The sequence below is a fragment of the Condylura cristata genome, unplaced genomic scaffold (assembly GCF_000260355.1).
Source record: "Condylura cristata isolate star-nosed mole 26May11 unplaced genomic scaffold, ConCri1.0 scaffold00002, whole genome shotgun sequence".
Classification (NCBI taxonomy): domain Eukaryota; kingdom Metazoa; phylum Chordata; class Mammalia; order Eulipotyphla; family Talpidae; genus Condylura; species Condylura cristata.
Genome location: NW_004567103.1, coordinates 50550682 through 50574784, shown reverse-complemented (window position 1 = coordinate 50574784; position 24103 = coordinate 50550682).

Sequence of the window (24103 nt, the reverse complement as noted above, 5' to 3'; positions counted from 1 at the left end):
GTAGCTTAAAAAAGCAGATATTTACTGTCTCACAGTTCTGAAGGCTAGAAGTCAGCAACATTGGTTCCTTCTTAGGACCGTACAGGAGAATCTGCTCCTTGTGTCTCTTCCTGGCTTCTGTTGATAGTGGGTAACACTTATCATTCCTTGGCTTATAGATGCATCTGCAGTCTCTGCTTCTTCACATGGTCTTTTTTCTGTGGTTCTTCTCTTCTTTCTGAAGATACCAGTCCTATCTTAGAAGACCCATTTTGATGATCTCATTACTAATTACATCTGCAAAGACTCTATTTTGCAATAAGGTCACAATAAATACCAGAATGACTTACTTAAAGAGTGGAATATAATCAGATATACCTAACGAGAAAAATAAGGTCAACAAAAATAGCTGAGATGATCCTGTAATAATTAAGAGAAACATAAATTTTATTATATGATCCACTCATAGGAAAAACAAGAAGATTCTGTGCTCAGGAAAAAATAAAATACAGCCAAAAGTCGTAATAGTTAATTTCTAAGGCATACACAAAGATAATTTATAAATGAGAAAGAATTCCCAAAGGGATTCATGAAATTAGGGTGAAATGTTAATTACTTCTCAATGTGTTTTTATTTACTACCAAGTAGAAGGTAGTAATTCTATGCAGGATTCAAAAACAATTGATTTAATAAATGGAAACAACAAGTCTTTACACTTAAATGGGCATTACACTTTGTGTTCAATCTCACTTTATCATTACTTTTCAGTTCACCCACCTGATTCTCCAAGTTAAAAAGGAAATAAAAACATTCATCAGTCACCTGAGATTCAAATATCTCTGCATGTCTCATTCTGTACCCTTAGCCACATTTAATCAGAAAGCCAGTCCTGTCACTTTTTTTACCTCATAAGTTTATTGGTAGAAATGTATATCCCACTTTCCATCCCCACCTATCCCTATCTGCTTTAGTCCCTCTTCACCATAGAAACTGAGCTATAATTATCAGATGACTAGATTAAGGTGCTTTAAGTCCTAATCATCCCCCCACATGGACCACTGAAGTTCTTGAAAATTGATCTCCTGCCTCCTGCTTCCCAACTGTGTGGTCTGTTTTCCACACTTGCCTATGAACAGTTACACTTCCATGTGCCTATAAAAAAAATTCCTTCTACTCAAGAACATTCATTCAGTGACACCCTTTTGACCACCTCTTTTTTCATTCTTGAACTATATCTTAGTCTGTGGAGCTTTCCTCCTACCTAAGCCCCTCTCTGTTGATATCTGAATTCACTTGCTCCTCAAACTCTGGCCTACTGGTTAGCTGTATTCATAGCACAGCAGCCTGTACACAATCCAGAATCTTAGGCTCCCTGCCAGACATACTAAGTCACAGTCTGTAATTTAAGGAGATTCTCCTAATGATTCTTGGGTGCCTAAAAGTTTGAGACATGTGGCTGGAGATGAATTATCAGAGGTTTGGATTTCTGTCTTTTATACTAAACTCTGAGCTCCTCTAGCCAAGTGTCCCATATTTCATTTTGGATCCCCTGACAGTGACAGTGTGTGCTGAGCACTTAACTATATGTAAATAAGAGGAAAAATGGAAGCAGATGGTCACTGGTCACCAGGTAGTAGCAGCAAAGCCAGGGCTCCCTGAGCACTTACACAGCAGAGCCCTTCCAGTGTCCAGGCTGTGACACTTGCGACTATCTATCTTTTCCATTTCTAAACATCAGAAATGTTGGCTAATGCACTTACAGTCACAAGGCTATTTTAAGTGGCAAGAGGACTTTAGAACAAGAGCTTTTCTCTTGACACTTAGTTGAGGATCTTTCCACTGTGTCATTTGGCCTCTATCTGTCAGAAGAACAAATGGGAAACACATTAATTGAACTTCTGTTCTCACAATTCAAGTTTCAAAGAGCATCTGCCATGATGAGTAAAAATATATTTGTATTTCACCAGTGTGCTTTGATTCCGTCGGTCCAGAATGACAGAGTAAGCCAAGCTCATGAACATGTTTATCTCAAAGTTAAGGCAGAGGCCCTTGTTGAAATACATGGGGGAAAAGTAAGTAATAACTATAAAAAGAAATATAATTAGCTAATTTTCCTATTTGATATTTTCTATCTGATGCAATAGTTTGTAACTACGGTGGATTTTAAAATCATTCAGTATATTTTTGTAGGACATTTTAATTATTTTTATTAAATATGTCAGCTAATAGGACCTATTCACCCATGAAGACAGTAAATATTACATGTGCACTAAGTACCTGATACTGTCATAACTTATTCCACTAGAAAATTCAACCTCCAGGAATTTTAAGAATAATGAGAATATAGCAAAAGAAGCAAACAGACACAGTGGAGTTTCATGAAGGCAGATCTAAACACAGATAACAAAAGGCATCTAAGGCAAACAGAGAACAAATGGTCCAGATTTGGGAGATCAGAAAAGACTTTACAAGAAAATGTCCATTAAGCTAAGTCCAAAGAAGGACAGAATTTGATCAGAAAAATAATGTGAGGTGCGATATTCCAGATAGAAGTACAAACAACACGTGCAAAGATCCTGATCCAAGAGAAAGAAATGAAAAGCCCAAATAACTGCTAGTTGGTAAGTATGGCTAACGCAGAACATTGCTGATTCCAGAAAGCTAAGGTAGAGTGTATAATAGGGTGTGTAGTGAATTAATGCTGGTCAAGAAAGCAAGGACAAAATCATGCACAGTGCTACATGCCCTGCGAAGGAATTTGGATGCCAGTCTAAATAGAGTAATATATAACATATTTCTAGTACTTACTGTGAGCTCCACATTGCTCTAAACTTATCTCTGTTTCACCACTGTGCATGTTCTAGGTAATGTGGCTAGTATTCAGATGTTATAGATACGAAACCTGAGTTCCAAAATACTTCACCAAGTTGCACCAGTAGGGGGGATAATGCTGCTGGACCCCTAAAAGCCATGGGATGAAGCATGTTGCAACTTTTATAAAGATTATTCTGGCTCAACTAGAAAGAAGAAATTTGAGAAAACACATCAATAATCTAAGTGAAATCAACTAAAGACCTGAACTGAGTTGAAGCAGTGAGTTGTGAAGAAGTAGAGGAGTAGAGAGATGTGATAAGACATGAGGCCAAGCATGTGACCAGATGATTTTCACCAAATCGAATTTTAGGACATACACAATCAAATACACCTCTTCCATAATTACGTTTTAAATTAAAATTACTAAAATAGATATCAACTAGTCTTCTACTGTGATTTTTTTTAGTTAAATAACTTCACATAATTTAAATTTAAAAAAATGAAAGAACTAGGTCTCACTTCATAAAAAAAAATAGTATATAATCCATGATGTGACTTCATTCTTATATACTGCATATAGTTCCTATTTCACTCTCCCTCTGACAGTTCTTAAAAAAAAAAAAAAAAAAAAAGCCGAACTTCTATGATGGTATTCCCATGGTGGCAACAACTCCTAATTCAGGTGGTTTTACTGAATATTTTAATTTATTCTTGAAACTAATTTTCCAGGTGGTGACTATCTTCCTTGACTCAATTTCTCTACCTTGTCTGATTATTCCACTTTTATGCCAATTTCTACACTTGCACTTTCAACTCTGCAGCATGTGTCATTCATGTGTCTTTGGACCCTGGCTTCTCTAGTTCAGAATCCCCATTGTCAGCTGCCAAGCCAATCTCTCAGCTCATTAACTCGTTCATAGCTGGTGGTCTCTTCTGCTGTGATTTCTTTTCTTTTTTTGGTAACATCGATGCTATGAGAAAGATAACATCTTTCAAATTCTACGTTGCCTATAAATCATACCCATAATCTGTATTAGAATCAATATATATGGGACCTCCCTGGTGGTGCAGCGGGTTAAAGCACAGCACTAAGAAGCTAAAGCCACTTCAGCATGAATCCGATCCCAGCCTGCCCCAGGGAAGACCACAGGGTGCTGCAGACCTCTCCTGACCCACCCCCTACTCCCCTCACCAGTGTGCTTTGTTGATCTACCTGTTCTACTCCCTACTCTGACTCTGGTGAATCCTCCTACCTCCCCTGCACCTCTGGCCTGTACCCCAGTTATGTATGCATAAGTAAATAAATCTGTAAAAAATCTCAATATATGAATGTTCTTTAGTTGTGTCTAGTGGCCTAAATACCTTTTACTTTTTCAGAACTTTGTTACATATTCTGGTGGGGTTCCTACCCTTTTTCCTTTACTGTATAACCAAGCTTTGAACTCTCTTTCAAAATTATATCATCACCTCCTTATCTTTAAAACAATTATCCTTGTGCTTTCATATTTCAGGTCTTCACCTAACCTGTGCTCCTGCTTGTACTTGTAGTTCTGATCTTTCATATTCTGACCACTTCTATGGGAGCCAATGTTATAAACATCCATTTTAGATTACATGGCTGTTAGATTAGTCAATATTATAATCACAAATAGTCATATGTTAAAGATAATCTATTAGTAAAGGACAAGGCGAGATAATATTTTACATTAATAAAAGTTAAGAAGAACACATAATTGAAAACATTGAAAATTACTTTCATTAGAGCAAGGTTAAAGGAAATAACACATTCTTAGTTATCATTTATCTTCTTCAAATAAATTATGTTATTTTTTTCCCGGATATAAATAATAAGACTATTGCAATTCAGTAAAAGGCTTGAAGAGTGCCCTCCCTGGTGGCGCATTGGGTTAAAGCACTGCACTAAGAAGCTAAAGCCACTTCCTCATGAGTTCAATTCCTGCCTGCCCTGGAGGTGACCCACATGGCGCAGCAGACCTCTCCTAACCCGCCAGCTGCTCCTCTCAGTGTGTACTTCAACGATCTGCCTGTTCTGCTCCCCACTCTACCTATGGAGAATCTTCTCACCACCCCTGCACCTCTGGCCTGTACCCCAGGTCTGTATGCACAAATAAATAAATCTTTAAAAAAAAAAAAAAGCTTGAAGAATGTAGGATTGAGGATAAAATGGTTAATTACCAATAAAAATAAAAAGTGGGTTTGGAAAACAAACTTAGAAGTTATAAAAGCAAATTCTTAGTTGAAGATATATATTCTTGGCAGATATAAATAGTAAAAATGAATTACAGTGTGCCACTGTCTTTATATTCTTGTCATCCACATGTTAAAAGAGTATCCCATTGGTGGGTTTATAGCGTTGCTGTTAGCTTACGTGTGATTTCACAGGTCAATGAAAGGATCAGCAAAGTGCAGTCAGTGGGCCCACAACTTAAGAATAGTTTCATAATTTTAAATGACTGAAAACAAATGAAAGAAGAATAATAGTCCATAACACATAAATGGTAAATGAATTTCAAAATTCAGTGTCTGCAAAGTTTTGTAGGAACACAACCACTCTCTTTGTTTATGTGTCGTCTGTGGCTGCTTTGTGCTATGATGGCAGACATGACAGAGTTGCAGCAGAGACCATATGGCCAAGAAAGCCTGAAATGCTTAATATCTGGCCCTTTACAGAAAAAGTTTGCCAACCCCTGATTTTTTTTACTAACAAAGTTTCATCCTATTTGACAAAGACATTTTTTTTTAAAGATTTACTTACAAAACTGGGGTACAGGCCAGAGGTGTGGTGGGTGAGAAGATTCACCAGAGACAAAGTGGGAAACAGATCAGGCAGATGTACTGAAATATACTGCTGAAGGGAGCAGAGGGGGGTGTCCAAGAGAAGTCTGGCATGCTAGGGAGCTGATCTGCTCCCTGGCAGGGGGTGGAACTCACGCTACAGTGGCTTTGGAGAGCTTCATAATGCAGTGCTGATATAATACAGAAGGGAATGAGCAATTCATTTCCTATATACATTGCTATGTATTTTGTCAATTATTTACCATCCCCTATCAAAAATGATTTTTTTCCACGTATGTGCCTTTGAGCAATCTAGAAAAATCACCTGAATTATTTTATTGTTTATTTATTGGATCCTGTATGCTCTTCTGGAAAGTTCTTTTTAAGGGGCAAAGTGAAGTTTGTTTAGTTATACAATGGAAAATAAAAATCCTCAGAAATCCTAAAAACAGAACAGGGAGTAGTGACAAATCAAGGTTTCTGTATAAAATTATTGTCACTTTTACAATAAATAAGACTATTCCTTCAATAATAAATATGACCCTTAAAAATGACATGTTTACCAAATAACAAGTTTACCATATTAAATTGAACTTGACCTCAGGAAGTGGTTACTGAAATAGTTCTTCCAGCAAATTCTTTGTATATTTACATCGATGCACTGTATAGCTTCATTAAACCTTTAAAAAAATACTGGCACTTGGGCTTTATTTCCATATTCATAAAACTTGGGAATTAATACTACTGCACAGTATATGCATCATAGATAAATACAATTTCATGTATTAAAAAGTAAACACAATGCAGAAAATGTCCATATATCCATAAGCGTCACTGAATGAGGTCCTGTTTTGATCTGATGTTTGTTTTTGGAGATGGAAACACCCAGTTTCCCATTGGCATGGACATACTTCAAGTGGGTAAGTAAAAACAGAGTCCCCAAGTATGGGAATTTCATGTCAGATGAGTAGCCATTTGTGAATGCCTAGTCCATTATATACTTTTCTGTCACAAACTTGTTTGGAAATTTGGGCCCAGCCTATAATAAATTGTGCAAAAATTTAGCAAATTATTTTTTTGTCTCAAAGGCAAACTTGCTTCTCTCAATTCATAGGACATTGCTCTGTTTGAAAGCTCTCTGCCATTTACCTAGGAGGACTATAAGTGAATTCTTGGAAAAGTCTAGTCTTAGTTTGTTGATGACTGCCAAAAAATAGAACCAGGGGAATTCTCTGTAAGCTAGAGAAACCCTCAAATAAATACCCTGTGAATGGGCAAGTCAGACAACTCCAACGTGCTATCATCTTTTGTCTTCCAAAAAATATTTATCACATTTCATAAATGGGAGACAACAGATTCTGTGTTGTCTTGAAAAGGTTGGCTCATTCTCAGAAGTAGTATGTAGGCCACAAAAGGAATGACTCAGATCAGGCAAATTAAATGGAAAGTCCCCAAATATCCTTATAGGGAACCTCAGAACCAAGTCTCTCATGAAAAGATTTCTGTAGCAAGAACCCACACATTGTCTGGAAGGCTATTTACTGAGTTTGCTGTTCCTCAAGCTTTAGGCTATCTCCAGTCAATCAGCTATTAGAGTTTGGAAAATAAAATGAGGTTTTACATTAAAAAAAAAATCTACCCAGTTTTTGTACACAGAATGAAAAATTAGATGCATAACCATGAAATTTAACCAACTCAGTTCATAATCTTTTTTGTAAGTTTACAAATATACACATAAAGCAATCTCCATTGTAACTACAAAGAAAAAAAAAAGAAAGAAAAGAAATAGCCAATGTGGTTCACTAAGGGTTTCTTTAATATTATAAAACTAGTGCAGTGGGTCCTGCCAAGGGCTGGGCATATGGCTCCACCATGTGGATGAGCCTCTGCAAATAACACTGACAATTTTTCAGAAGTAAATTACAAGAAAAATCGGAGATCGGAAATCAAATTCTATTTTACTTATGACAAAAAGAGAACTAGAGAAGTTGAGTCATTTACACAGTCACACAACACCATCAAAGCTGGAAATGTAGTCTCTTTTTATTAGAGTAGTTGTGTAAGCTAATTAAATATTACTGTTGATTCACCACTTATTCATTTAAATTATTAAAGCATCAGATTAAGCATATTCAATTTTTTTTCTTTTATTTCTGCCTGCCCATAATATGCTGCCTTCCTGTTTGGCTTTAACTCTGTTGTGTAAATGTAATACGACAAAAGTGTCACTTCCTTCTATGAACTAGGAGAAGCATGTGTCCTCTACTTGTACTCCAAGAACTAACATGTTGATTGTCACTTATGTTTGTCCAGCAGAAAGCTCTATACAGAATGATCTGTCAGAAGTAATCGCATGAGGGTAGGTAGTTGTTATTCAGAATGCAACAGAGCAGCTAAGTCATAGTGGTGATGGGTCTTCATGCTAGCAGCAGTAGTAGTAGTCAGGAGCCAGTGGTGGACCCCAAGTGACTTTCCTATCAGGGCTGATTCTGAAATAAGAGCTTTGATACATTTTCAGCTTCTTGGCCTCTAATTTAGAACCTCTTTCTGAGCGTGGTTCTTTAATCCTTCTATTGACTATCTGAATCAACATATAGTCTTCCACCATAGATCTTTCAGTTTCTGTTATACAACCAAGGCCCCTCTTTACACAGAAGTGATGGCTACTAGTGAGTTATAGCATGAACTCTCAATCAAAGGGATAGAATCCAGATCATTCCTCTGCCTAACTGAATGTGAATGAACTTAAAAATCTTAGTCATTTTAGGAATCGAATCTAAATCTGTTTGATCCTAGTATACAAAAGTTGAATGAACTTATACTCTACTCTGTGCCATCATGCTATGTGGTTGCCAAGAAAGATCATATTTAAGTGTTCTGTTCACTAATTCTAGTCTTTGAGTTGTTCAGTACAGATTCCATCTTTTTCTGTGAAAGATTCTTCAGATGTTTCATCCCATAGCCACTGAATCATACCCAACCTTTATGAATCTCTAGTAGGGGCAGAAGACATCATACAGCAGAGCAAAGCCATCTTTAGTATCCTACCTGAATTCCTTACCTGGAGAAACTATGATCAAATTTAAACCAAGAGGTGGGTTAAATTGTTTTATGCTGCAAAGTCAACCATAGTAAGAACTGTATCAACTCAGGGCTAATGGAATACTTGATTGGAAAGAGCAGGATTGGAGTATTGGAAAGGAATATGGGGGGGGGACATGGTATATTGAAGAGCTATTTCCTGGGAAATTGCATGTTCACCACAAATTCTGTAGTGTGGATAAGGTGACTTATTCAGTAAATGTAAATATGTAGGTAGACAGGTAGGTAGAAAGACAGACAGACAGATAGATAGATTCTTTCTTAGCAATGCCAGTGGATCCATGAACCAAATATTTATCATGGAAGAAATAAACAACAGAGTTTCAATAATGTGGAATTTTCATCATTGATCATCTGGCTACAACCTTGGTGAATACTCCATTTTGTAGTATCAGTTATTTATCATTGGCTTTTGAAATGTATTGTACCTAGAAGAACCAAAAAACTATTTGGTGTCAAATTGTTAATGCAGGATATGTATCATGTTTCCAAGAGTGCTTTTTTCTTATTTCATTAGCTAATTCTGTATTTGTTTTTGCCTGATCCCTTTTCTTTGTCATTACATTCTCTGTAGATAGTCTTGTTGCAAGAATAATATGCAAAATAGCCCCAATTTAAAATAACTCATTTTCTAAAAAACAAATAATAGGCATTTAGCCTAATGCTCAGGGGACTCATTGGCATTATTGTATACCCAACTACTCAGAAGGTTCTAGTCATAAAAGATTCAACTGGGATTTGAGGTTTTGTCTTTAAGGATGTGATTTATATTTTTACAGAGGGTCACTGGATGGAGTTATTTTCCCCTTTGACCAGAATATACAAATCTGGAATCCTTACATTCTTTGAAAATCAGAATCCATAATTCAGGATTATACTTACTCATTTACTAATTGTTTACTTTCTGTCATTTAATTATGAATTATAGTAGAATCACAACAAAAGAATAAGGATCTTCTTTAATTAGTAGGTAGGTTTACCTAATCAATTTAATTGGCTCTTCAATTTTAGGTTCTTTGTGCTCTATGTAAACAGGCAAAAAAAAGGAAAGACCACTGTTATTACTGTGTTATTAGGATTGTTTTCTTTAAGGTAAGGTAATTACTACCATGTTGGTGGGTAGAAGAAAATGTCAGTATACTGTATCCTAACTTAAGCTAGTGCCCGAGAGGGTTAGATCCTTTACCACATTGGGTTAAGGATCATAATCCACCACAGTTCGAGCTGTAATTCGCGGTGGGTATACTAGGTTAGTGACACCTGGCCAGGGGAGAAAGAACCTATACGTCCTATACGTCCAAAGTACCAACAATAACATAAGCCAGTGTCACTGCAATTTAAAAAAAATACATTGAAAATAAACTATTACCACCAGTTTAAAAAAAAAAAGAAAATAGTTTCAAGCTGAAATACCGTGTTGTCAAGAAGAGCAGTCATAAAATCCAGTTAAAAACTCAGTCTGAGAGCAAACCTGGTAGTATCTATATTTCCTTTATGCTATATTGTGTTGTTCTGTTGTTTTGCTGTTTTGCTATTTATTTGTCTACAGCCAACTCTGGCTAAGACAGTTTCCTGTTTTTTTTTTTTTCTAGACAATAATTCAAAAAGAAATAATCCAATAGTTTATAACTATTGGAATAATATAAATTTGTGTTTATTGTCATTAAACTATATTATTTAAACAAATTGCAGCTTTATGAAGTAGTATTCTATTTCAAGTAAATAAAAAATTGACTGAAAAGTTCAAGAGTTTACTTGATTTAAATATTTCATCAGGAAGTGATTTAAGCTCTGGATTTTGTGGTATACAGATTGTATCTATTGACTTTTAGATACTATGTTTATTATTAAAACTATTTCTCAGGTTCTATAAAAATTTTCCTGTACTAATAACCACAAGAATGACATTTCATCTTGACTTTACTGTTAAATCAAACCCTTTTTTACGTATTCTCGATAATAAAGTAATTGATTCAGGAAATAGAGTATTGCTGCTTTAAATTAAATTAAGTAAGTTTGTATTGAGGAAAAGAGTGTTAAATTATAATTCTAAGCATTTGTTAATTTTTGGAGAGACTATAGCTCTCTATGTTATTTAATATTTGAAAATAACAAATATTTTAAGTTTTAGAAAATGACAAGTAACTATGGGATGAAAATAATCATTTTCTAAATGTTAGAATTATTTGTTACAGGATAGGAAAATAAACTCCTGAAAGACAGAAGCTTTAGGTTATACAGAAAATAATGACTTGCAGTCTTTCAAAACAAATTGATAATTATATAAAAATATAATTTTGGTGTTTATAGAATCATTTATCACAGAAATATTTTCAATTAAGATTCCAAATGATTTGCCACAGATATTTAAAAAATATCCAAACAGTGCCATATATATTAAATATGATATATTTGATTGTTAAATCAAGCAATGAGCCACTGTTGATTCATTTGGAAATCACAGACGTTTCAAGGATTACTATCCTTTTATTAATGTAAATGTCAAAGGCATTTTCATGAGAATAATTCTGTAAATCAACTATAATGTGCTATTTTAAAGATTGAAGTCGAGTTTTCAAAATGTGATAATTTGTTTATGCTGATATATATAGTTTTGAATTTGACTTCTAAGTAAGTATTATAACTATTACTTAAAATAGAACCATTTATTTAAATAACCCATTTTCCCATGCTGTTTGCATTTATCAACACGAGTTATTTCCTGTTAAAAAGTGATATTTTTATAATTTTCTGTTTTCTATTTTAACATAAATATAATTAAGGTAGTAGGTTGTTTATAACCCTTATTTTTTGAGGTTCTAGTAGTCTTACAAATTTTCTAACCCCTATATGTTTATGTCTAGATATGCACCAAGAACAAGTTAGGACAGATTACTGAGAGCTTTTTCATACAGAAATAGTTATTTTTTTTTCAGAATTTAATAAGTAATTTAATAAAGTAACTGAAAATGTTAAATGGAGTAAGGATAATGTCTAAAAATCATACACTTAGTAGTGATGAGACACAAATTTGGCTCCAATCTCTCCACCAAGGAGATATTCCTTAAATAGCTTGGGGCTGTCTTCACTGGGAAGCCAAAACCCAGCCTAAATGACCTTGAGGCTATTCAGCCTTGCTTAGTAATGTGTAAGAAGAATGCTAGCAGACCATGCTTTACATAATAGATTTGTTACTGAGAAACTGCAGAAATGTAAATTTTGCTCATGTACTGATGTTATAAATGTACTGGTGAAGGGATCATAAATGTTTTCTTTTTTCCCAAGAATACCTACAAATGATTCCTAGTGTAACAGGGAACTAATGCAATTATTTCTCTTATGCATTTAGAACTTGAAATATTAGATTTTCTGAAGAATCACTGTTCTTTATTCTCATTATCATAGCAGTAGAAAAAATGAAATGTATGCCCTGATTTTTCCAAAGAATGCTTTTGTACTATGAACTGTAAAGTTCTATTTTGTTGTATTTAGTCAGGTTTATGTGTTTATATATGTGTTTTATATATATATGTATGTATATTATACATAATACATATGTATTGCTTATATGTATATAATACATATATATATGTATATATTGCTTTAGGGTAATAATGCACTTATGGAAAAAAAATGTTTCAATAGATACCAGTAAAGTCAGTAGATACCAAGAAAACAAACTTTAAGCATACTGAGATGATCAGGGAAAGCAATTTGTAACAGGAAGGAAGAAAGGAGTAACATGGTCTCTGCTGTAGTTTTCAAAAGAGCGGAAAGAATGAAGAAAAGGAGGGAGAGAAAGAGAGAATAATCTATGTTTTGCAGTAAAACCTGACAATGTATTGAAAACCCTACCCAGAAATTCACTTTCAATCTCTTCTCACAAGAGAGGGTATTTCATAAATAATCCCTAAACATACCAGCTCTCCTTGAGGACATGTCTCCTTGAAGACATGTGATGTAGTCCATTCATTCTGTCACATTTTGGTTCATTATTTGTAAATTCTTTTGCATATCTTAAGCAAAATTTAGAAACATTTTAGAAGAAAACTCCTAGTCCCATTTTTAACATCATGACTTCCATTATCCACTGTTACCTTCCAGTTTATTCACATTATATGGTGTAATCAATGCAAGCAGATCATTTGGTGCTCTGCTTTTATACTCTTTGTTTTTCTGTATTATTATACAGTTCATGTTTATAATTACTTCAGGGAACAAAATATTCTGTGAATGTTTACTTATCTGTATGTCTATTGTTGAACAGTCACTTTGCTCCTTAAGTTTTAATTAAAATTAACACTACATTTGAATTCTCTCTACACTTATATTCTTTTTCTCTTTAATTATTGCCTTAGAATAAATTCCCAGGAATAAGGGGAACCATGCCAAATGGTGTGAACATATATAATGTACTTTGTAAGTTTTGCCAAATTGTTTTTTTAAAGGAATGCAACACTTAATCTTTTTATTAGCAACATCAGGACATGTTAATTTTCTCCAAAAGTTGACAACAATTTTCTTTACATTTGACCACACCTATACTTTGGGCTATTTTTTTCTTTTCTTTATCCCTAACGATCCAAATGGCTGAGTAGATGAATTTGCAGATCTTACAATTTTTATCTTAGTTTGCAATAACTAAGCATTCTTGTTGCTTTTATTCAATAGCCATTATTAATATCCACTCAATGAAATATTATGCAGGAATAAATAAGGATAAGCACAATTTCTACATTGTAACATGAAAAACACATTCTGGAATTCAATTCAAAGTAACAGGAAGACTTAAAGGGTTTGGCTTGTCCACTTATGTTTCCAAACCCTCACCATCTGAGAGACAACTGTGTATACTCAGCCTTGTTTTATGCCAAAGACTTTCTTGCAACACAGTCTGTTTCGAAGTATAATACAAATCTTATTTTTCCAAGAACACTGCTTGCTGCCTAACTATTTCTAGCTACCCACAAAATTCAGAAAAAAATGGATCAAAAATGAGGCCCTGTAAATTTGTTGAATGGACATGATAGGCCAGCCAGGAACATTGCAAAACATTAGATCTTAAAAATAAATAGGACCCCGCTCTAATATTTTTCTTGGTGTTGTCTATGTGGTCTTTTCTGATTGCAAATCATGTGCTCTTTAGAATGTTTGAATTAAATAGAGGTATTTATAAAAAAAAAAAACAAACTACTCAATATTAAACTCCCTATCTGTTTACCAAATTGTACTCAGTGTTAGTTGAGTGCATTCAAATCCCATCTTTGCCACTTAGCTGAGATACTGGATTTTGCTTAAACTGTCTTTGATTCACTTTACTCATCTATAAAATGGGATAATAACAACCACTTGTCTCCTAAGACTATTATGAGGATTAAATGAGCTATGATACAATTTATCTGGAAGCATTTAATAAATTGTCATTATGTTATTCTGTGAGAACTCTGACTTTTAACCTGAACAGACTCTAAAAAGTTCAAGTCATGGTGACATGTAGGGGACCTTCTTTTTCAATAATGTCACATTATTATTAGACTAATGATCTATAATATTTTAAGTTATGTATTAATTTAAATGGAAAATATTATAGATCATTAGTCTAATAATAATGTGACATTATTGAATGCTCATTATGTAGACAATATTGTTTATATGTATTATCTCTCTAAATCATCACATTAATTCTATGAAGTTGATACCAATTTTCAGATATTTCAGTGATAGATGCTTAGCGACTAAATAACTTGCCCAAGACCAACTAGTAAGTGGCAGAAATTGAACTTGAAAGCAGTTCTGTTTTTTAAAATACATGCAGAAAAAGATAGAAAAAATAAATATTATCAGCTGTTATCCCTAGATCACAAAAGTAGGAGTCTCTGCATTTTTCTATGATTTACATAACAAATTTATTGTCAATAGGAAGCTATTTAAATATATTTAAATTGTGTCATATGAGCATTGTGCATTACAATGAATTATAGTTTTTTGTCTTGCTCGCTTCTGTTAACTAAAAACTAGATCATTTTTGAATGAGTCTTTTCACCCTTTGCACAAAACAGTTCTATGGCTTTCCAAAATGAATAAAGTTTCTGAATTTGAACTCTGAATTATTAACACAGATGTGACATGCACAATTTTTTTTTTTGACAATTCAAGTTTCAATGCAGTTAATTAGTTTTAACTGGCATAAGAAGGTCTCGGTGCTCTGATTCTGTGTGTTCCTATGGGAAATTCCACCATGAGCTTGCAAGGCAATCAGCAATAGAGAGGCCCAATGGAAGAAGAAACTCAGCCTAATGACAATCTCAGAGGAGGCAGTTTTGCCTCTCACTCAATCATTTGTCAGAACTTAGAGTGAATGGAAAAAACGGGATCAAGACAGTATGGACAGATTAGATTCATCATCAAGTAAAAATTTTCTCTAGCACTTGCTAGATCTTGGGTGCTTTTACTAGTATTATCCCCACTGCTCCTTCAGGGCCACTGGGAAATAGGTATTTTGGTATCACATTATAGGTAAGGGCAATAAAGCTCAGGTATCAAACAGCTTTCTTGAAACCATGCAGAGGATAAGCAGTAGACAAAGGATTTAAACCTTGGTGTACTCTTGGTGTACTCTATATGACATTGCCAACATGTTCATCACTCCTACTCCTCAGAAATAAAAGGCAATCAGTAATTTATTATTAGAAGGATTATATGTTAAAAAAGTATCCATAAATTGGGAAACAAAAAATGGGATATTAAATAAAGTATGGGTCTATTTGCACACCAATTCTGTTCTTGCTGAACTTTCTTTGTGAAATAAATTCTTTGAATTCTGTGAAATAAATTATGTGACTATACTATTTCAGCCCAAGATAGTGTTGGCTAAATTTCTGGGGTTTGCTATAAAGTGTAAGGCAAAATTTCATTTAGTGATTCATCCTAAAAAGTAGATCTTATTTATAAAAGCAAGTAGTTGGACCCATAACATTTTTGTAACTAAACCATAATCCACAGACTTACTAATTACTCTCTCCTCTAAGACTCCTGGGAAGTTGATGGTAGTCAGCTTTGTTGATAATCAATTCTATGACCCATCTCTAAGGCTCTCATCACTGTGGACGTTTCTGTCACTTTATTCTTCTATATACCTGTCAACATGGAGATTAAACAAAGAGGACTGTGGGCTTCTATTTCAGAACTTTATGAGGATAAGGGCATTTAGACAATGGAATATGTTACTGAAGCACGTTATGAAGATTTTTTCTCAAGTCTGAGCTGTCATTTGCCTGGAATAATTCAGGACAGTTCTGCCTAGAGGCAGGACTATGGACTCATTAACCTCTTAGCCCTGCGACTCTGTCAGTCTCAATTCTCTCCACAGTTTCAATCAGATCCGGCTGCCTCTAGTTTCATTTTGCCTGGTTTAGTGTAGCTGGTGCTCTTGCAATTTTCTGTAATGCAGGCAGAAAAAAAGGGCCTCTTCGGTATGTGTCTCTAGCTGTGCACAGGCAGGGGTGTGGTGGAGCTTTCCTTACTGAAAGGCTCGGCATCTAATATATTGGTAGAGGAGCAGAGTGCTGTATAGAAAAGTGTCATGTGCCAAATGTAGATGACTTTTATTGTTTCTCTTTGCATATAGATGAATACACAGCTGTGGCACTCTCTGGACGCCAAGGAGTCGACTTGGTCCACAGGAATGACTGTGCTATTTTTGCTCTTTCCCTCACATTATTTCTCAAGGCTTGAGGGAATTTAAATGTGACTTACTTGGCAATGACAAGTCTCTGTCCCCTCGGTGCCTCCTGAATGAGATCATTTACACAAGTCACTTCACCACAGCTCATTTTATTTTTTCATAGAGAAAAACAGTATCACTTAGGTGGCATCTATATTTTGAGATAGGAGAGCTTCCGCTATCCCCTCCCCCTTATAATGGCTACTTTAAAACATATTGCAATTAGATTCACAGCACTGGTGTGATAATTCATTAAAATGTTTGTTTTCTGGATGAGATGAGTGTCAGGTAATAGAATCTTAATATGATTAATGAATAAGAGAAAAACCTCCATTGTGGGGTTTCACCAGGACTAGAAACCATGTCGTGGTCTTCAGCACCCCTCATCATCTAGCTTGACACCCAATGTACTTCAGAATAAACTGGTTTTAACAAAAGCAATAGAGTCTCTCCTCATTAAATCTAACAGTACTTTTATCATGAAGTAGAATTTTGGAATAAGCAAATGTATTTCTTAATCTATATAACATGCTATTCCATAGGATTCTTACATAATTTCCCCATTATGAAGCAGTGAAATTTGCCTGTCCCTTTGTAGTAATCTATTAAAATTGAGACAAGTGATAATCAAGCCAAGTATAAACTTTACAGTGAACACAAATTCACAGTCATTCTCCTCTATAGAAGGAATATTAAAGGGCTAGGAGACAGCTAGAGAATTGGTTAGATGTCAGAGTACTTGACTGAGTGGGCACTTAATGTTTTTTAAATTGACAAATGAAATCACTTAAAGAATTTCTAAGTCCATTTTACAAGTAGTATGGAGCGTATGTGCTTTCTTATGTATCTCTCTGTATTTATGGCAGAAAATGTCTAGGTGGGTGTCAGTACTATGGAGTGAATTTAACCTAAATGTCCAAAATTCCTTGACTATTCCTTTAGCTTTTAAGGAAATTGTATAATAATTATATTAAGTATGAAACTTGGCCTTTATTATATTATTATGATCTTAATATGTTTGACTACCACATTTTCTTACATTTGTGGGATATATCAATTTTTCTAATGAGAATAAGAGAAACATTCAAATTATTTAACTCATTAAGCAAAATTTTAAAGGGGAATTTATTGAATTAGCCATACATTCATTCTTACAATAAATATTTACATTGCTTGCTTAAGATGACAGGCAGTATTGAAATACCAGTCAGATAATCTGTTCTGGTTTTCTATTTATTAGACATGTGATCTTGCACAATTTGTTCCTTAGTTTCCATGGTTTTAAGATAGTAATACTACCTACTGTTGTTATAGATTAAATGATATCAATACTATGTTTAGAAGATACTTCTGGAAGTAGAAAAATAAACTTCAGCTGCTGTTATTACGCATTATGTTGTTGTTATATATCAGAATTACACATGCATTTCCTTTTCTGATTCCACTTCTCAGTCTTCTAGAAATGACTAATTTGAATAATTTGCAAAAGTATGAAGGATAAAGAAGAACAGAGAAACTACCGGTGAATAGTGAGAAAACAGCCATTAAATAAATAATTGAATAAATATCTTCTAAATTACAGTTATGTTAAGTGTTAAGAGCAGTACATCAAATATAATGTGAATATAACATCTCTGTAAATGTATATAATCTCTGTATAAATAATATTCTGCTACTGGTAAGTATTAGACATACTCAACTATTCTCCATCCTAGTGTCTGAGTCTAAAAATTGTTGATATTTCTAAGATAAATCATTCCCTTTCCAGTGAGTATTAAGTGGAATTTCACATCAGCAACATGTAATAGGCAGACAACCTTGGAATAATTTTCTATTTTTCTTCTGAATTTTTTTGACCAACCAAAGTTTCAGGAAAGCAATCCAAATTTCACGTTACTACATTCCTTAAGGCACAAAGCTCTGTGATGCTCCAGAGACCTTTGTCCTGATAAAGACAAGTACTTCTGGGAAGAAATGAAAAGACCAACTGCCAGTGTTTGTTGAAGAGAAAATTAGTTGTTTCTCACATTATGCAACAGATGGCATTGACAGCCTGATGATTAAGAAGGAGGAAACATACATTCCCATTCACCCAACCACCATCATTTTACTCCCAATAAAACATCATAATTACATATTCATTTCTTTTTCTGATTCTACTCCTCAAGCTTCTAGAAAGGAGCTGATTTGGATAATTTGCAAAAATATTAACCAGCTATCCCCAAAACACAGGCATTTTGGCCCCAGCTCAGTTATGAAAGATGTTTGAGGCAGATTTTAAATCCACATTGAAGTGAATGTCAGCTTGTTCCACAGATAGCTCATCTAGACAAGGATTTGAAAAAGAAAAGAAAGCTGTCAAGGAATCTTCAAGAAGTCAAGCTTATTTCTCTGATTTTTTTTTTCCTTAAAAAAGAAAACATACAGTTTTGACATTAAGAGTCCCAGAATCAAGATTGGACCAAAAACCCAAAAGATTGGGTTACTAAAAATGATTTATCTTTGGCACTTGTATTAAAGATCTTATATTATTTTTGGACAAGATTTTTGAGTATCTTCTAAAATACAGTGATAGTCAAAATATGTTATTGCTCTTTTTTTTTCTTCCACAATCAGAGATGTTCTTTATGGTAGGCGCATAGAAAGTTTTGCTCTCTCCCTTTCAAAAGGGAGCCACAGATGACATTAGCACGGACTACTGCCATGAGAGCAAGTACAGCCCAGGCCTGCTGTAGTTATACAGTAAAGTGTGAGAGCATTTTCATGCTGTGGTACTTGAGTGGACTAAAAATAGGCAACCCTGAACCATACTGCAGTTGAAGGACAAGATAAAAATAGGAAATAAATTTGAAAAATAATTGTATAAATAGAGTACTAGGATTAACTTAACCCAAAGGACTGAGTGCACTAAAAAGATTAGTTGTTTGTACTGAATGTCAGAAATAAGGCAGCATTTACATATTCGAGAGAAACGCTGATTATGGTAGTGTTTACTGAATTTAAGAAAGATGAACCTTTCAGCAATGACAAAGCAAACTATAATTTGGATTATGGTTTGTTTACCATGTCTAGCTGATGTCTCTTTCCATTTTTAGAATTCTCCTTCCACCATGAAATCAAAAATATTACCAAAAAACCCAAATCCTAACCCATAAACAATTGTGGGTAATAACTATTATCTAGGTAGATATAACCAATCTGGCAAGATGTAGTTAAAAGTTGTGACTTAGGCTATCACAGCTTTGGTTTAAATACTCAATTTCCAATAAATAGCAAGCACTAGGTAGAACCTGAGAAGTAGAGGTATTCCATATTATGTAGCATAAATTAGCCATTATAGGAGCTATAGTATAGAAGCATATAAGCAATACGAAATGGTATGGAGAAGCAATATAAAGTGGCTTAAAATTCCTCTTACCTCTTTAGTGGACTATTTAAAATGCTGCTTTTAAAAGTTCTGTTATGAAAAAAATCTCTCCTGGATTATTAACTCAGGATGACATTCTAGGTCTGCTTCATTTTTACCTTTTTTTATGAATATTATCACTTCCATCAAATCCTGTGTCTCATTCCCTTTTTTTTCCAGTGCCATTGCCTTGTTTCTCAGATCAAACTCCATCAGTTCACATTAGATTTTGGATTTTGCAAAGGATCTTTACTCAATTTCTGCTTTTGTCTACTCCTAGCTCATTGACTTAAATTTATGTCACTTTATTTTGCTCAAAAAACAACAAAAGCTTATTTAGAAAATAAATTTTAAACTCTTAGCAGGGAATTCTAAACTTCCTAAATTGCTTTTTTATTTTTAACAGTAGTCAATTATACATTTGTTTTAGTTGATTTGTCAATTAATTTAGCCCCCAATGCGCCGGGCAATTCATGACACAGAATATTAAAATACTACCAATAATTTACCTGTGTGCTCATTACCTGGCCTAGTCATACCTTCTTCCCCCACAGGGTGAGTGAAGTTGGCCAGGCTTTTGCACCATTGGCTTCTGTGGCTGCTAGCACGTGTGGCCTTGATCTTATTAACGCAAAGGGGGTAGGGCACGCGTGCCTGACTATGGACACCTGAGCATGGGCGAGTGCGCATGTGCAATTGTGTGCACCTGTGCCCAGAGACAAGGGCTTTAAAGGTGGCTAGGGCAGGAGAGCTGCTGAGAGGCTTAGCTGTGGCTACAAGAGGAAGAGATGACGAGAGAAGTCCAACGATAGCATATAGAGGTTTCGGGGGCTCAAGTTGCTATTTCCTTGCTGGCTTATTTTCCTTGTGCACCATTAAAAGCTGTGAAAATGATGCCAAGGGTTCCACAATTCTTGAAACTGTCAGAAAAGATGGTGAACGTGCCTGACCAGCGATGGTTGCAAAACTCCCCCTTCTCAGAGGTAACTAATTCATAAATCTGGTGTTTGCAATTTTTAACTTTTTAAAGTTTTAGCATTTATAGGTACTGTATATGATTGATCTTTAATTTTATAAGCTGCTTACTATGTTTTATTTCTTATGACTATCTCAAATAATTTCCCTTGACATTTAGTTTCTAATTTTGTTGAGTGCAATTATTGACTAATTTTCACTTTTCTGGTATGTCATATATTTGCCAAAATAATATCATATTGGTTTTGTATTCCTTTTTTTTTTCTTTCTTTCTATCACCAAAATGTCCAAAATGTATTGCAAGCATTTGTGAATGTGTCTCCTGGAAAGCATTCCTGCTTTGGTTTCTTCTGGGTAAATGCCTAAGAGTGAATTTGTTGAGTTTTAGGTTATACCAATAAGGGTTTTGGCAAGAACAGGATAAAATTGTGTAATTGAGAAGAGTTTAATACTATTCTGTAATACTATTACAGAATAGTATTATTCTGTAATAGTATTACAGAATAATAGAGCATGCTAGGACTAGCAAGGGCAGGGAGCCATAGCCATCTGTATCCCTGAAGCAGCAAGGAGTGGAGAGCAATTTCTGGAACCTGAAGAGAGCAGCTGCAGCTGTAAGAGGGGATTACCCAACAGTGCTCCAGCTTTCAGTAGAACTCAGCCAATCAACAGCCTGGCATGAAGAAAGCTGATCTCACTAAAATCCCTGATCTCACTCTGCAGCTCTATCTACTGTGTTTTGCCACAGTCTCTCATTGGCTGAACTCATTCTGGAATGCAAGGGAACCCACTGATGAAGTTTATAAAGGTCAGCTGCAAGAGTGAAGGCAAGAGACTTGATCTACAGAGGTGAACAGATATATGCAGATGCTAGTTAGTACACAATTCATCCTGTTTGTGGCATTTTGTACTCCCACATCAGTGTGTAAGAAATTCTGTTGATCTATATCTACTACAATATTTAGTAGTATTAGATAGGACAAGGCAGAGCTGTCTCCGGGTGGGGGGGGGGTGGCAGTATTGGGACCAGCCTGGTAGATAAGGAAAGACAATCTCTTAAGTCCAAGAGAGGCCTAAAGTGCCTTAAACCTAAAAAAAAAAAAAATTGTATCCTGGATCCCAAGGCAGTGTCATCTTTATTAGCATTAAGTACAAGGTGGGACAAGCATGCATAGAGTGTACATGCTGGGAGTGTGCACAAGTGGGAGAAGCAGTTATTCTGTTGTAAACTAGGGTGGCCCCACCAGGGGCTACTGCCTGGGGGTCTCCATTGTTCCGGCCAGACAAGCATATTATCTATTTTAACATCTGCCTGTTGTTGCAGAGACTGGTTTCCTAGTATGTTCCCCATAACAGGGCTCTTGCTCTTGGTGAACAGCCCCCCTGCCTGACCCCACTCCTAGCTGACAAGCACTTAGGAATTTTGGTGGAGGATGAGTAAAACATGTGCACATAAGGAGGTGTGGAGGTGTGCCTTCCACCCCCAATTATCTAGCTGTGCAAAGAACTGACAATAACATTGCTGGGGGAAATATGTCAATGCTTTTGTCACTAGCTTCAAATGATACTTCCCTGATTTACATTTCCTCAATTACTCATGAAGTTAATTTTTTGTATTTATTAACAAGACACATTAACTGTTCTGTAAAATTCTCATTTACTTATGGTAGATTTTTAACAAATTTATGCTAAAATTTATATGAGTGAAGAGTTAAGAATAATCAATAATTTCCAAAGAAGAAATTTTCACTAAAAAAAAAATAAATAAAAAAAAAATAAAAGAAAAAACCTTCAAGAATAGGAAGCAAGAGGCTCCAAAACATGAATATTTGCAATGCGTATAGTCAATAATGGGCTCATGTAGAGCTTTTAGTGCCACCCACCTCTGTGGCTGTCACCAGCGGCCTTGACTGTGTTGCTGCAAAAGGTGCTTGGGAGCATGGGCTCGGGCACAGGTGCCTGGTGGTGATGCCTGGAGCATGGTGTGGGCATTTGCAAATGCACAGCTGAGCCTAGAGGTCTGGGCATAAGGGCGGTATTATTCAGGGAAGGATTTGAGGCGAGGAGTAGCTACAGAAGAGGCGAGACCAGGAAAGATTGTCAGAGAGCCCAGAGTAAAGACTTGTGGGGGCCCAGGTGGCTTGGTTGCCTACCTGTCTCCAGCCCTGCCTCTGCCCGGCTCATGGCCTGCCTCCTTGCATTCCTGTTCCTCCGCCTGGAGTGCCTGTGCACCTGGTAACTGGAGAAAGCACTAAAGCCTATAAAATCCAATGAGGGCTCCAGAACTCTCCTTTAGCCATCGGTTTGAATCTATAGTGAACTTGCCCTAAGCATGCTTGCATAACAGCTTATAACAAGAATATATAGAGAACTCTCAAAAATCAAAAAGCAGATGACTGATTGGAAAAGCAGGCAACTTAATTTGCTAGCATACTGTTCTCCGACTGTGTTTCATGAACCCTCACCAGTTTGTAATTCTTGAGAACTAGAATAATGTTTTAGTTATTTCTTTGTCACCTAGCACAGGGCCTGGTGGAAAGAGAATGGTCAACAAACACTCACTGAATAAATCAACTTGCCACCCTAGAATAGTGCCTATTTTTAAAAAATATTTTTTAAAAATTACACATACAAGAACTAGGGTACAGACCATAGGTGTGGGGTGCTAAGAGGATTCATCAGAGACAGAGTGGGGAGCAGAACAGGCAAAACAGGGATGTGTTTTGTATAAGAGGTACTCATTACTGCAAAGAAAAACTTTTTAGATTGTGAGGTACCAATTTGACAGAAGACAGTGTAGTGGAGCAAGTGGGTATACCATGAAATCTCTCTCCTGAGCCCCAGCAACACCCTAGGTGATTTCCATAACTATCTCCTGTGAAATGATAAACCTATCTCAAAGCTCAGCTATCACAGAGTATACAGGTGGTACTTCAGTCAGATCTTTTAGTTTATACTTTCACATAAATTACTTCAATGAACTTTGCTAACATCAAATTACTTTTGTTAAGTAAAAACTTGCATCAGAGTATCTACACTGACTTGTTTAAAATTCTTAAAAGGAAACAAATGACCACAAATCTCTCCACTTATGTCTTTGCTAGAAAGATGTATCCTAACAATTTATTTCTCAACTTTAGTATTATAATTTCAGACATGTAGTAAGGTTAAAAATCATGTATAATTTCAACCCACATACCCCTCCACCTAGATTTAACAACTGATATATTAACTGGCATAATAATGCCCAGGACATTAGCAGAATCTCCTAAGTATATTTTTTCCTGATGACGCAAAATCAACTCAAA